The following is a 12,435-nucleotide window of genomic DNA, read 5'->3' as shown; positions in this document are numbered from 1 at the left end:
AACTCCTGCCACCTCTAGAGGGTGAGAAGCCTCGGTGGGCCAGTCTATACTCCACCCTGGTCCCAAGGCCCACCGGGAATATCAGCTGGCAGCTCCTTCACAAGGCCATGATTATGGGTGTGTATTTGGCATGGTTTACCCCGTCCCGGACACCTGCCCCTTCTGCGGCCTGAGAGAGACTCTGGCGCATGTTTAGTTGGGGTGCGCCAGGTTGAAGCCCCTATACTGGCTCCTTACGAAAATTCTGTTACATTTCTATCTACACTTTTCCCCTCAGCTCCTTCTTTATGCACTCCCTATCCATGGCCTCACAAAGTCGTGGGACCTCCTGGTCAACCTCCTCCTGGCCCTGGCTAAAATGGCCATCTACAAAACCAGGGAGAGGAGGTTGGCTGATGGAGACTCCTGTGACTGTGGGGCCTGTTTCCAATCCTCTGTCCGTTCACGTATCGGGCAGAGTTCCTCTGGGTGGCATCCAGTGGCTCCCTTGATGCCTTTGAGGAGCAGTGGGTGCTGTCCGGGGCTCTCTGCTCAGTATTCCCATCAAGCTCCCTTCGTTTGACCCTTTGACCACACTCCTGTTCCTGTCATTTCATTAGTTGTCCCCCAGGATCATTTGGTTTCCAGGTCCTGTAGATCCTTCCCTTAGGTTGGGGGTAGGGGGTAGAGTCCTTCAGCACTTCCTGGAACCCAATGGGTACAATCTACTTTCATATGCAGGTTTGTTTTTTAAAGAGGAATCTTCATTGCAAAACCATTTGAAACTAATGGCTGACTAAGAAGAGTGAAACAGCTTGGAAATAGCTGTGATTCACATTTTGTGGGGTGATGCTTGAAGCATACAGTAGCTTATTCCTTGTTTTGTTTGCTTCCTGATGTACACCTCAGACACACATTCTGAAAAAAATTGGTCTTCTCAGACTGTCTTCCTCCTCCTTATATTCACTGCCAGTGAAATATAGTGTGATAATTTTCTGCAAAGCCTCATTGACTGATTATGTTATTTCACTTTCCATCTCCTGACTCTATATAGTGAATGCAGGGCTCCTAGTCTTATTTCAAAAAGTGAGCAAGGGTGATATGATCATTTACAATTTTTGAAGAGTACAGACATGAGAGATTTAGGATGACATTAGGGGTTATAACAACAAGAAGTTGTAAAATGAAGATAAGGACAATTTGGCAAGGCTGCACAGACCCAGCCCTTTGGAGACTATTTTATGTACTTCAGTGAGAGTTGGATTGGATTCAATGTCAGAAAAAAATTCCCTAATAGTGAAAATGTGTTTGGTTGTGGAATAGCCTGACATAGGGACATGGTTAATGATCTATCACTTGGGTCACTGGGCAAATAATTTGTCCTTCTATTTAAATTCTATTTAACAAAATTGATCTACTATTCTATTGGTCAGTGGTCCACAGTTTTTCCAAACTATTCAGAGGAACATGCATCAAATAATTCCTGGTCTGTAACTCATTCCTGGGCATTTTGTTACACACATTGGAAAGTTACAATCTGAGCTATTTTGATCTGATCAATAAGTCACATGAAATTTTTATTTCCTTTGTAAATGAGCAAAACTTTAAAAGAATCTGGTACTGTGCCAATACAATTACAACTTTCCATGAATACTCACTCACAATTCACTATTTCAGAAAACATGCCTGACAGCAATCTTGCTTGCTTCAGAATTAGGCAATGAAAACTGAAAAAGGACATGCAAACGGTTAAAGTGAATTTGTTTAAACATATGAATGAATATTTGTGGAAGATTTTTTTTTCAGTATTTGCTCATGTCTACTAAGAATAGTGTCTTTGAAAGGCAAATGCACTGAATCATCTAGCAGGTCTTTTCCGTCATCACTTTTCTCCCACAGGCAGTCAGCACTGATGTGCTTGTCCTTTAGGAGATCATTTTTGATGGATGGTGTTCTGGTGACTCTTATTGTATTTTAGCAGCAGGTGGTAACATACCCTAACCCACATTTGATTGATGCTGCAGAACCAGTGAGAAAGAAACTGTTGTAATTGCTGTGACTGTTAACTTTTTCTTGAGAGACTTTCCCTTTTTCATTTTGTTGGGAGACTGAGACAGGCTTCTCCAGGCAAGGGGTAGCTTGTAGTTCAGTGAAATGAAATTCAACCCTAATCCACCTTGACAGTCTAAGTAGCATTTCTAGCATGCTTTATTAATAATAGCTCAATATATTAAGTACCAGAACTAGTCCACAAAATTTTATAATGCTTTTCCTAATACTCCTGTTTCTCTTGTGTGCTCAGTAATTTTTTCCTTTCTGCCACTGTTTAGCATTTGGTCTTCCTACTGTATTTTTTCTTATCTGGCCTATATAGTCTATTCCTGCTTATTACAGTTAGTGCGTTTTTAAGGGTGCTGTCATGATATACCACATCATTCTGATAGCTCCTAATAGCTGTCCTCCCTCCTCCCAGCCCAAACCTCAACTAAATCATTTGCGGTCTGTTTTACATCTCCCTCTAAAGCAAAGATATAATTATGAAACATTTAACTTTTAAAATAACAGAAGTTGTACCACATGCCAAATATTGAAACAAATGCTAATTTTGCATGTGGCTTATAGTAGCAAAATGTACTTGGAGGCACTTATCTCCCCAAAACTGTGATCCTGAGACACTTCCCTAAGTAGAAAACAGGCTTCTGGAGGGAAAGGTACAAACAGAACAGTGCCAACCACTTTCAGCTCCCAGTTTAGTGCCAGTGTTGCAGCCCTACGACTAGCCAGGGCAAGGGCACCTATAGATGTGCGGTGTGAGTGGAAAGTCTTTGCCAGACATGTTTCAATGGAACCCATCCATACATGTAATTATATATTATATTTATATAGTCACCTACCTCTAATGTCTAAGTAACTGCACATAAAATTGACAATTTAAGGAGGAGAGTGACCTGGTAAAAATGACTTGCCTTATACAGTAATATTCAACAAAAACAAGTATTAAACAGGTATGCAACTGATATGTCCTCCTCCTCCTCTTCAGCCTACTCCTTCCCCTAGAACCTGCAGCCAACATCTTTAAATGTAGGTGCCTAAAGTTAGATACCTTGATCCATATTTAAGCACTTAACTACAAATGCAATACATCCTGCAGCTCTCACTGATTTGAATATTGCCTTGGGTTAAACTGCAGCCAGCCCTCTTCCAGGCTCCTGTCTTAACTCTAGTTATGATGCTCAAATAAGCACCAGTGGAATCAGATGACATGGAGATATGAAGCTGTTCTTGAGGCAAGAATTCCATGAGCTGTGGTGTGTTAAGGGGTGCCACCCAAACAATTCATAGAGTCCTAATTCTCTCTCTCTGTCTGTATTGTTCATAGTCTACATTGCATTTGCAAACCTAAATTAATTGAGAAGCAATACAGAACTGGGAGATTTGTCCATAGGGTCACACTGCGATAGGTGTATGACTTAATCTAAACTCAAAAGTTTTGATTGTGAGGGCCAGTAGTCCAATGCAAACTGATTCTAATGAAAACAGAATTTCAAAGCCCTTGTGAGCAGAAGTTGGCAGGGTTTGCACCATTTTAAAGACTTCTCTAGTAGAATTTTACAAAGTGATTTTAACAGGACATTATATTCAAAGATCAAGTGGCCAGAGAGGACATCTATTCTGAAGTAATATTGCCTGATATAAACTTTGTCTGAGCTGAAGTCATGAACTTTTTTGACTTGAAAATAATCTAGTCTAGAGATTTATTATGTTTAAATTGGCAGTGATAGATATGCTGATTAAGTCCTCCAACTATGGTTAACATTCTGTATATTATAGTAGCAGATATAGATTGTAAAGACAACCTCCCCACAGCAACCTATGAATAAAGAAATGGGTAGTCTGGGGCAATGTTTCTCTTACTTTTCTGTTGTGCCTGTCATGGGTTATTTTAGTTACACTGACCCTGACTGGAGTAACAACTCCAGAATATGGATGCGTGCCCTTGAAGAGATTGCCAAAGTTTTTCCAGTCTGAGGAGCAACTCATCAGATCTGTCTGTTTTGGACTTACTCCTAGGAAAATCAGAGTGATGGGGCCTAAAACAGAATACATAAGTTCTTGGGACATTAATAGCAGATTTAAAATATTTTGGACATCATAGCAGAAATTTACCACTGGCAGAAGCAACTTTCATTGGCCTCAAAGGAGTTGTTCTAGCTTATGCTATTAGTGAATTCAGCCTGATGTGCAACAGTTGGTAGCTCAAAGGCATGAGGCTGTAAAGGGGGCAGGATGGGTAAGACAAGATTGAAAAGGTTCCCTCTTAAGCTAAGTGATAATGGCAAACACTAGCTAACCTAGTTAAGGAACGCAGTAAGGAACCAGGTAAAGGATAGACAGAAAGCATTTCCTAGGTAGGAAAGCCATGGGTACATTGGTATACATAGAAAATTAACATCTCAATGGGGAAAAAAAAGCAAGAAAGAAAAGCCTAGTGGTCTTTGGTAGCAAAACTCTGAACAGGGGCAGATTAAATGTAGAATGGCAAAGTATTAGGAAAGAAAAAACACATACACGTAAGTCTAACAATATAGATCCATAGAAGTATGTAGTCCAATACCCCTCCCCCCCCAAGTCAAGATTAAGTATACCTATGCCATCCCAGACATAAGTTTGGTTAACTTATTCTTTAAAAGTTCCATTGACAAGGATTCTACAAACTCCCTAGGTAACCTGGTCCAGTGCCTAACTACCCATATGGTTAGAAAGTTTTTCCTAATATCTAACCTAAATCTTCCTTGCTACAGGCTAAGCTGATTATTTCTTATCCTACCCTCAGTGAACATGGACAACAATTGAGCACCATCCTCTTTAGAATAACCTTATGTATTTGAAGACTGTTATGTTTCACCTCAACCTTCTCTTCTCTTGCCCCAAATCTATCTTTCCTTGTAGGTCATGTTTTCTAAACCTCGTATCATTTTCATTCCTCTCAACGTATAATAGTCTACTTATTTTAAAATGGTAAATACTTGGTAAACAAATAATATAATAGAAACTCTTCCTTCCCAGGATTTTAGTTAGAATTAAAGACTGCAAATAAGAAAACAGCAAGATTTCACTTCTGTCTTTAAAGATAAAAAGAATAAATTTTGAAAAAAGCCAATACCCTCTGGGGAAAGAGTCTGGGTAATTAGGCAGTGAAAGGATAACATCTTTGGTTCTTAAAATGTTAGCTTCTATTAAAACATAGAAATCACCAGATCTAAATTGCATATCTTAAAGAACGCTAAAGGAAGTGTTAGCCAATATCTTCCTCAGTATGCTTGGTTTAGAAAGGATCCTAGAGGAGAAAAAGTATAACATGCTTCTATTTAACAGAAAAACTGGTCATTTAGTGTTTATCAGGAAACTGTTCAACAACAGCCACATTTATAAACCATGTGGGACCATATGAGAAAACATTAACATATTATGTTCCTTGGCAGGAAGATGAATTAGATGACTTAATTCTTATCCATCTTTAAGTTCTATGATAGGCAACTTCAGAAAAACAAGAACTGTTTAATCAAGGGGTTGTGATCAAGATCCTAACTCCAGGGAGAAACTAAGCAGAAAAGACCGAGCTTGCCATGTGGGCTGGGGCATGTCAAAATTACTTCACCCAAAATGCAACCAGTGACTCCAGGAAGAATCGCATCTCTATTGTTTTGAATCATTAATTTGTCTCATTTATTGGTTGGGTGAGAGTCATAGTGAAAGGAACTTTTTAAATGTGAATTTTGAGTAATGTCAGGTGTCTAGAACAAAGGGAGGGGAGCTCTTTTACTTGCCTACATCTAAATACATAAATAATATAACTTCTAAAAGGATCATAGCCACTTCAAGGTGAATCCATCCCACTCCTGCTAGGTACTGAAACACAGTCAGTCAATGATACAAAGGCATCTGGCAGACTAAAAGTATCAGCATGGATCATTTTTCTTTGTCCACGGCTGGAGATCATAAGCCAAGGCCACCAGCCAAAGTCTAAAACCTGTCAGACCTGAGGACTACAAGTGCTGCAAAAAATGTGCATCATCATCACCACCTTTCTATCACTCTTTCCCAAAATGCAAGCTTTTAAACTGACCAATAATTGGCAAGATTGCCAAGTGACAGTTTCTGGCGAAGGGGCCCTACTAGAGCTTCCTTGAGAACCTCTGTTAGCCTACCCTCACAAAGGGAGGTCTTGATAGTCTCCACCAAACAGAGACCCAATGTGTCCCCCACTTGCTCTTTAAAGCTAGGACAAGTATGGATCCCACCTACAAATATAAGCCTGAAGAACTCATATTTCCAAAAGCTTGTAAGTGACACTGGCTAAAACGAGATCAGAGCAGATTGTGTGTTTTTCCTCTTGACTTGAGCCATTGGTCTCAGATGACAGAAGCAGCCATACCAATCCAGATGTGAATGACTTATCTTAAAAATAATATGCAAAATTTATCCAATTGCTGAAGCTATTCTAAGGACCAGATTATCCATTGTTCTTGTGCAAATGCTCAGGGATGGGAGGCCACAAGAGCATGCCTCCCTCCTTTTTCACTCCACCTGTGAGAGATAATCTGACAGTCTCTATGCTCTAGAGACTGTGCCTCCTGTCCTCCCCTCCTGCCCTCTGACACATAGCGTTTGATGAATAGGTAGAGCCATAGTCTTGAATCCCATCCACACTGGGCTCTCAGGGGAAGCAGGCTGCACAATCCCAATAGATAGTGCTCTGAAAAGTGGAGTGCTGGGAGAAGGAGGATTGTGCCTCCTGAGTGGTTCACCAGTACTTGCTGCTAAGAGCTGGTGTAAGACACCAGACTGTAGCCCTTACTATCGGTGGTGTCTTCAATTCAGTGACATATTAGCTGTCAGCAAATGTTTACTTCTTAATCATGACCACATGTTTCAATCTCAAAGCAGCTTCTCACTTCTCAGTCTCTGAAGTGAGTAACAGCACCACAGAGGATGTAGTGCTTAATATTTTAAAAAGCCATGTTCATAACAAATGGAACATTCTGAGAGCACTGGTTCCTTAAATAAACACATTCAGAATTTTCTTCAAATACTTTCTCCCCTGGATTGAGAGCAAGCAACCACAGATATCACAAAACTCTCATGCTAATGCTGGGTTTAATTGTTAGATGCTGCCATATAACAGCAGACGGCAATAATGTTATCTTTAGTGATAAGATTTATTATCTCAAAGTGTTTTACACTATACCCAATACAGAGGAGACACAGTGATGGGGACTGAATTTCTGTACAAGAAAATTCCCATAATGCACTGTTGGGTAAAAACTACTGTTATAATGCCAGGACGGAAGGATTTGATTTACAGAGCAGGATAAAAACAGTAGCAATCCTTCACTCCCTAAAAAAAGCAGGTATAAGCCTGTGAGATGAGAATAGCTGAAGCGGAAGTTAGATTTCTGAAAGATGATGGATACACTCAATTGAAACACGCTTCATATTTGCACAGAAAAAATAAACATTAATATAAGAAATTTGTGCTTCAGGAATGATTACTGAGAAGTTAGACTGGAGAAATGCATGGGTCAGATTTGTAATCAGATACAGAACTTATTTCTTTAAATCATCATGTTAACATTTTGGGTTCTTCCTTGCACGGCAGAAGTTAATGGTAGTTTTGCCATTGAATTGTATGGTAGCAGGATCAGACACTTAGTAAAAGTCATTACTATCCAGTGGTTGATCAATGGCTTTGCTAAAATGAGCTAATAGCCTGTTTACTAAGCATAGTAAGTGATGGTCAGTAAACAGGTGCCTGCATCACCGAAAATCACCATTACAATTGACACTCTAGCTACCAGTCTAAATAGAGAGTAAAAAGTAAATGAATTTTGGGGAAAATGAATTGGTTTTTCATCCCTAGATTTAATTCCTCCACACTTGAGCTCATGGTTGACAAATGGTAAGCCTGTTCTCTGGACCTTTTAAAAAAAACATTTAAACAAATTTCAATTTTCCAAAGTTTCAATTAAAAATCATAAACCCTATTTTCATCTTTTGTCATCTCCCCCCCCTTTCTCCTACCCCATTTTCCCTCTTGTTTATTCCCTCCCTCCTTATACAGTTGCAGAGTACAAAACGAAATTAAAGTAGGAAAGGAAAGGTGGAGAGAACAAACGGAAGAGAGAGCAATAAACCAAAACAATGAAAAACTGACCAATTTTAAATTGGTCAATTTTTGCTTTTTCCATGAAAAAAATCAAGTTTTGAAAGAAAACAAGTGTTTCCATGAACATTTTCGTTTTCAAAAGAGGGCCCTTTTTCTTTGAAGAAATATTTCAAATGGAAAATATTGACCAGCCCTTATTGGGGAATTGTGGAAAAAATCACTTCCCATTACTGTGCCTATTCTGCAGAGGAAGACTTTGTTCTTCACAGTGTCTATCTAGCAGATTACACACACTCTTTCCATTCACTGTTAAGATAAATAATAAAATGGTCCATAAAACGAAGAGCATATCTGTGTGTGAGAAACTATTCATACTAAACACAGGAAGGAGAGAAACACATGAGAATGTACATAAGTGGGTGGGAGAAAGTCAAAAATAGCAGAATGAGGCAAGATCCATTTTTATGCTGTATACATTTCTTCTTAATGTGACAAACAGAACAGTGCAAACAGAAATGTCTTAAATAGAAATGTAGCTGGCAAGAGTGACTTGAATTAGTGTTCCAGCTGTGAGGCTGATGAATGTTTTTAAAGGGTATTTAAATTGTGAACAGCTCTAAATAGCTTTGCGAGTTGTGGCAATAGCCACTGCGGAGGAAGAGGATAGCAATAGTTTAAAGGCCACTGAGGAAAATGTAAGCCCAGTAATTGGAATTTCTCCAGTACTTCAGATTCAGTGATTTTCATCTATTGCTGAAATAAAGATCTTCAAATTCACTGTCTGAACATGTAATAGAATATATACATGGTCTAATGAGAAAATTACTCTTGAGGGCAAAGAGATCAACAGAAGATGAAGACTAAGGCACAGAAGTTTGAGTTCCTGGGATAGTACTGTACAGATTGTAGAACACAGCAGGAAGCACTGGAGGAAAGCACAGTAGAGAGGTATTTCTGTAACCATCAGCTAATAAAGCTGTATTTATTTTAGCAGCATCTGGCAGTGCTGGAACAGCAAAAGGTCTGTAAGGATTGTCTTTATAACCCTCCTATTAGAAAGGATTAGAATGCAAACCAGCTATTTAACCCACTGAAAATCACAACTGGTTCATGCTGGGGATCACGAATTAGCAATTGCTACCGCAGAATAGGGAGACAGGCAGTATACAACCACAGGGCCTAAACGTGCCACTATGATGATCGTATGTTGAAATGTGGTGGATTAAAAGTGGACAATTTACTTTGGCCCTGCTAATTATACAACACAGGGCTGTGCTTGACATGACCTTCTTAGAATTTTTCCCCATTTTAGTTGTGGTGGTGATTTGGGGATTGGAGCTAGCTAATAAAAGGGTGTGCTTCTGGCGTGACAACATGGCAGTGGTACAGGTTGTCACCAAACTTCCAAATCTCACAGGGTTATGAAGTTGGTAAGGGCATTTGTTCTACAATGTTTACCCTTCAATATCTGTTTTTCTTCCAAGCATGTGCCAGGCCTGGATAATGGCATACCAGACACCTTGTCTCATTTCCAGTCTGACAGATTTCGTGAGTTTGCATGGGGGGCTAGCAGTGAACCCAAGCATATGCCACTGACTCTTTGGAACCTTGGAATATGATGTGGTCAGTGGAATGGAGATTTTTGGCTCCAGTTTACAAGTTGTTTGTTTTTCTTAAGAAGTCTTGTCAATTCAAGGATCCAGAGAATGGGTCGCTTATACGGCCCTCCATGGAGGGCGATTGTTGCAGTACCGGGTCAAGGACAATGCAGCTGCTGGTCAATGTGACAATGGGTTCTTTCTCCTCAGTAGGGCTGCTAGGCAAGAGGCCATTCGGAGACGTCTGGGAACCTGGCGGGGTTGCAGGGGCGGCATGCAAGCAAATTGCTAGCGCCTCCTTGTGGCGGATGTCCAGTGCAGGTACTCCATAGGGAGGGCAGCCAGTGACCAGATAAATGGCCTGGTAAAGGACTTAAAAGGAGGTACTGGATAAAGCTCTTCTAGACCTGCTGCTCACAAACCAGGAAGAATTAGTAGGGGCAGCAAAAGTGGATGGGAATCTGGGAGGCAGTGACTATGAGATGGTCAAGGTCAGGATCCTGACAGAAGGAAGAAAGGAGAGCAGCAGTATACGGACCCTGGACTTCAGAAAAGCTGACTTTGACTCCCTCAGGGAACTGATGGGCAGGATCCCCTGGGACAATAACATGAGGGGGAAAGGCTATATTTTAAAGAATCCTTATTGAGATTGCAGGTACAAGCCATCCTGATGTGTAGAAAGAATAGTAAATATGGCAGGCGACCAGCTTGGCTTAACAGTAAAATCCTTGCTGATCTTAAACACAAAGCAGCTTACAAGATGTAGAAGATTGGACAAATGACCAGGGAGCAGTATAAAAATATTGCTCAGGCATGCAGGAGTGAAATCAGGAAGGCCAGCTCACACTTGGAGTTGCAGCTAGCAAGAGATGTTAAGAGTAACAAGAAGGGTTTCTTCAGGTACGTTAGCAACAAGAAGAAAGTCAACAAAGTGTGAGCCCCTTACTGAAAAGGGGAAGCAACCTAGTGACAGAGGATGTGGGAAAAGCTAATGTACTCAATGCTTTTTTTGCCTCTGTCTTCACCAAAAAGGTCAGCTCCCAGACTGCTGCACTGGGCAGCACAGTATGAGGAGGAGGTGACCAGCCCTCTGTGGAGAAAGTGGTTCGGGGCTATTTAGAAAAACTGGACGAGCACAAGTCCATGGGGCTGGATGCACTGCATCCAAGGGTGCTAAAGGAGTTGGCAGATGTGATTGCAGAACCATTGGCCATTATCTTTGAAAACTCATGGTGATTGGGGGAGGTCCCAGATGACTGGAAAAAGGCTAATGTACTGCCCATCTTTAAAAAAAAGGGAAGAAAGAGGATCCGGGGAACTACAGGTCAGTCAGCCTCACCTCAGTCCCTGGAAAAAGTCATGGAGCAGGTCCTAAAGGAATCAATTCTGAAGCACTTAGAGGAGAGGAAAGTGATCAGGAACAGTCAGCATGAACTCACCAAGGGCAAGTCATGCCTGACTAACCTAATTGCCTTCTATGATGAGATAACTGGCTCTGTGTATGAGGGGAAAGCAGTGTATGTGTTATTCCTTGACTTTAGCAAAGCTTTTGATATAGTTTCTCACAGTATTCTTGCTGGGAAGTTGAAGTATGGGCTGGATGAATGGACTATAAGGTGGATAAAAAGCTGGCTAGATTGTCGGGCTCAACGGGTAGCAATCAATAGCTCCATGTCTAATTGGCAGCCAGTATCAGGCGAAGTGCCCCAAGGGTCGGTCTTGGGTCCAGTTTTGTTCAGTATCTTCATTAATGATCTGGAGGAAGGTGTGGACTCTCTCAGCAAGTTTGCAGATGACAATAAACAGGGAGGAATGGTAGAAATGCTGGAGGGTAGGGATAGGGTACAGAGGGATCTAGAAAAATTAGAGGATTTGTCCAAAATAAATCTGATGAGGTTCAACAAGGACAAGTGCAGAGTCCTGCACTTGAGATGGAAGAATCCCATTCACTGTTACAAACTAGGGACCGAATGGCTAGGCAGCAGTTCTGCAGAAAAGAACCTAGGGGCAGGAGCGGCACCGGGGTTTCTGATGCCCTAGGTAAACGGCCATTTCGCCGTCCCCCGTGTGTCTGGTGGACCTACCGCAGTCATGACGGCGGATGGTCCACTGCTGTAAAGGCTCTCGTGGAGCTGCCGCAGTGATGCCGGTGGGCGATCCGCTGGTCTAAAGGCTGCGGTGGGCCTGCCGCAGGTATGACTGCGGTAGGTCCGCCGGAGCCTTTAGACCAGCGCACTATCCGCCGGCATGCCCGCGGTAGGTCCACTGGACCCGCATGCCGCCCCCCTGGCAAAATAGCGCCCCCTAAAAATTCTGGCGCCCTAGGCCATTGCCTAGGTCGCCTAAATAGTAGAGCCAGCCCTGTCTAGGGGTTAGAGTGGACAAGAAGCTGGATATGAGTCAGTGTGCCCTTGTTGCCAAGAAAGCTAACGGCATTTTGGGCTGTATAAGTAGGGGCATTGCCAGCAGATCGAGGGATATGATCATTCCCCTCTATTCAACATTGTTCAGGCCTCATCTGGAGTACTGTGTCCAGATTTGTGCCCCACACTACAAGAAGGATGTGGAAAAATTGGAAAGAGTCCAGCAGAGGGCAACAAAAATGATTAGAGGGCTGGAGCACATGACTTATGAGGAGAGGCTGAGGGAGCTGGGATTGTTTAGTCTGTAGAAGAGAAGAGTGAGGGGGGA

General features: G+C 41.7%; 1 protein-coding gene across 1 annotated transcript in view; it reads right to left on the bottom strand.

The window, feature by feature from the left end:
• Positions 1-12,435, bottom strand: part of OLFM3 (olfactomedin 3) — a 123,658-nt gene that overhangs the window by 90,833 nt on the left and 20,390 nt on the right. The window lies entirely within an intron of this gene.

The sequence above is a fragment of the Gopherus evgoodei genome, chromosome 8, assembly GCF_007399415.2.
Source record: "Gopherus evgoodei ecotype Sinaloan lineage chromosome 8, rGopEvg1_v1.p, whole genome shotgun sequence".
Lineage (NCBI taxonomy): Eukaryota > Metazoa > Chordata > Testudines > Testudinidae > Gopherus > Gopherus evgoodei.
Note: the sequence above shows the minus strand (reverse complement) of the source record. Positions and strands in the feature narration are given on the sequence as shown.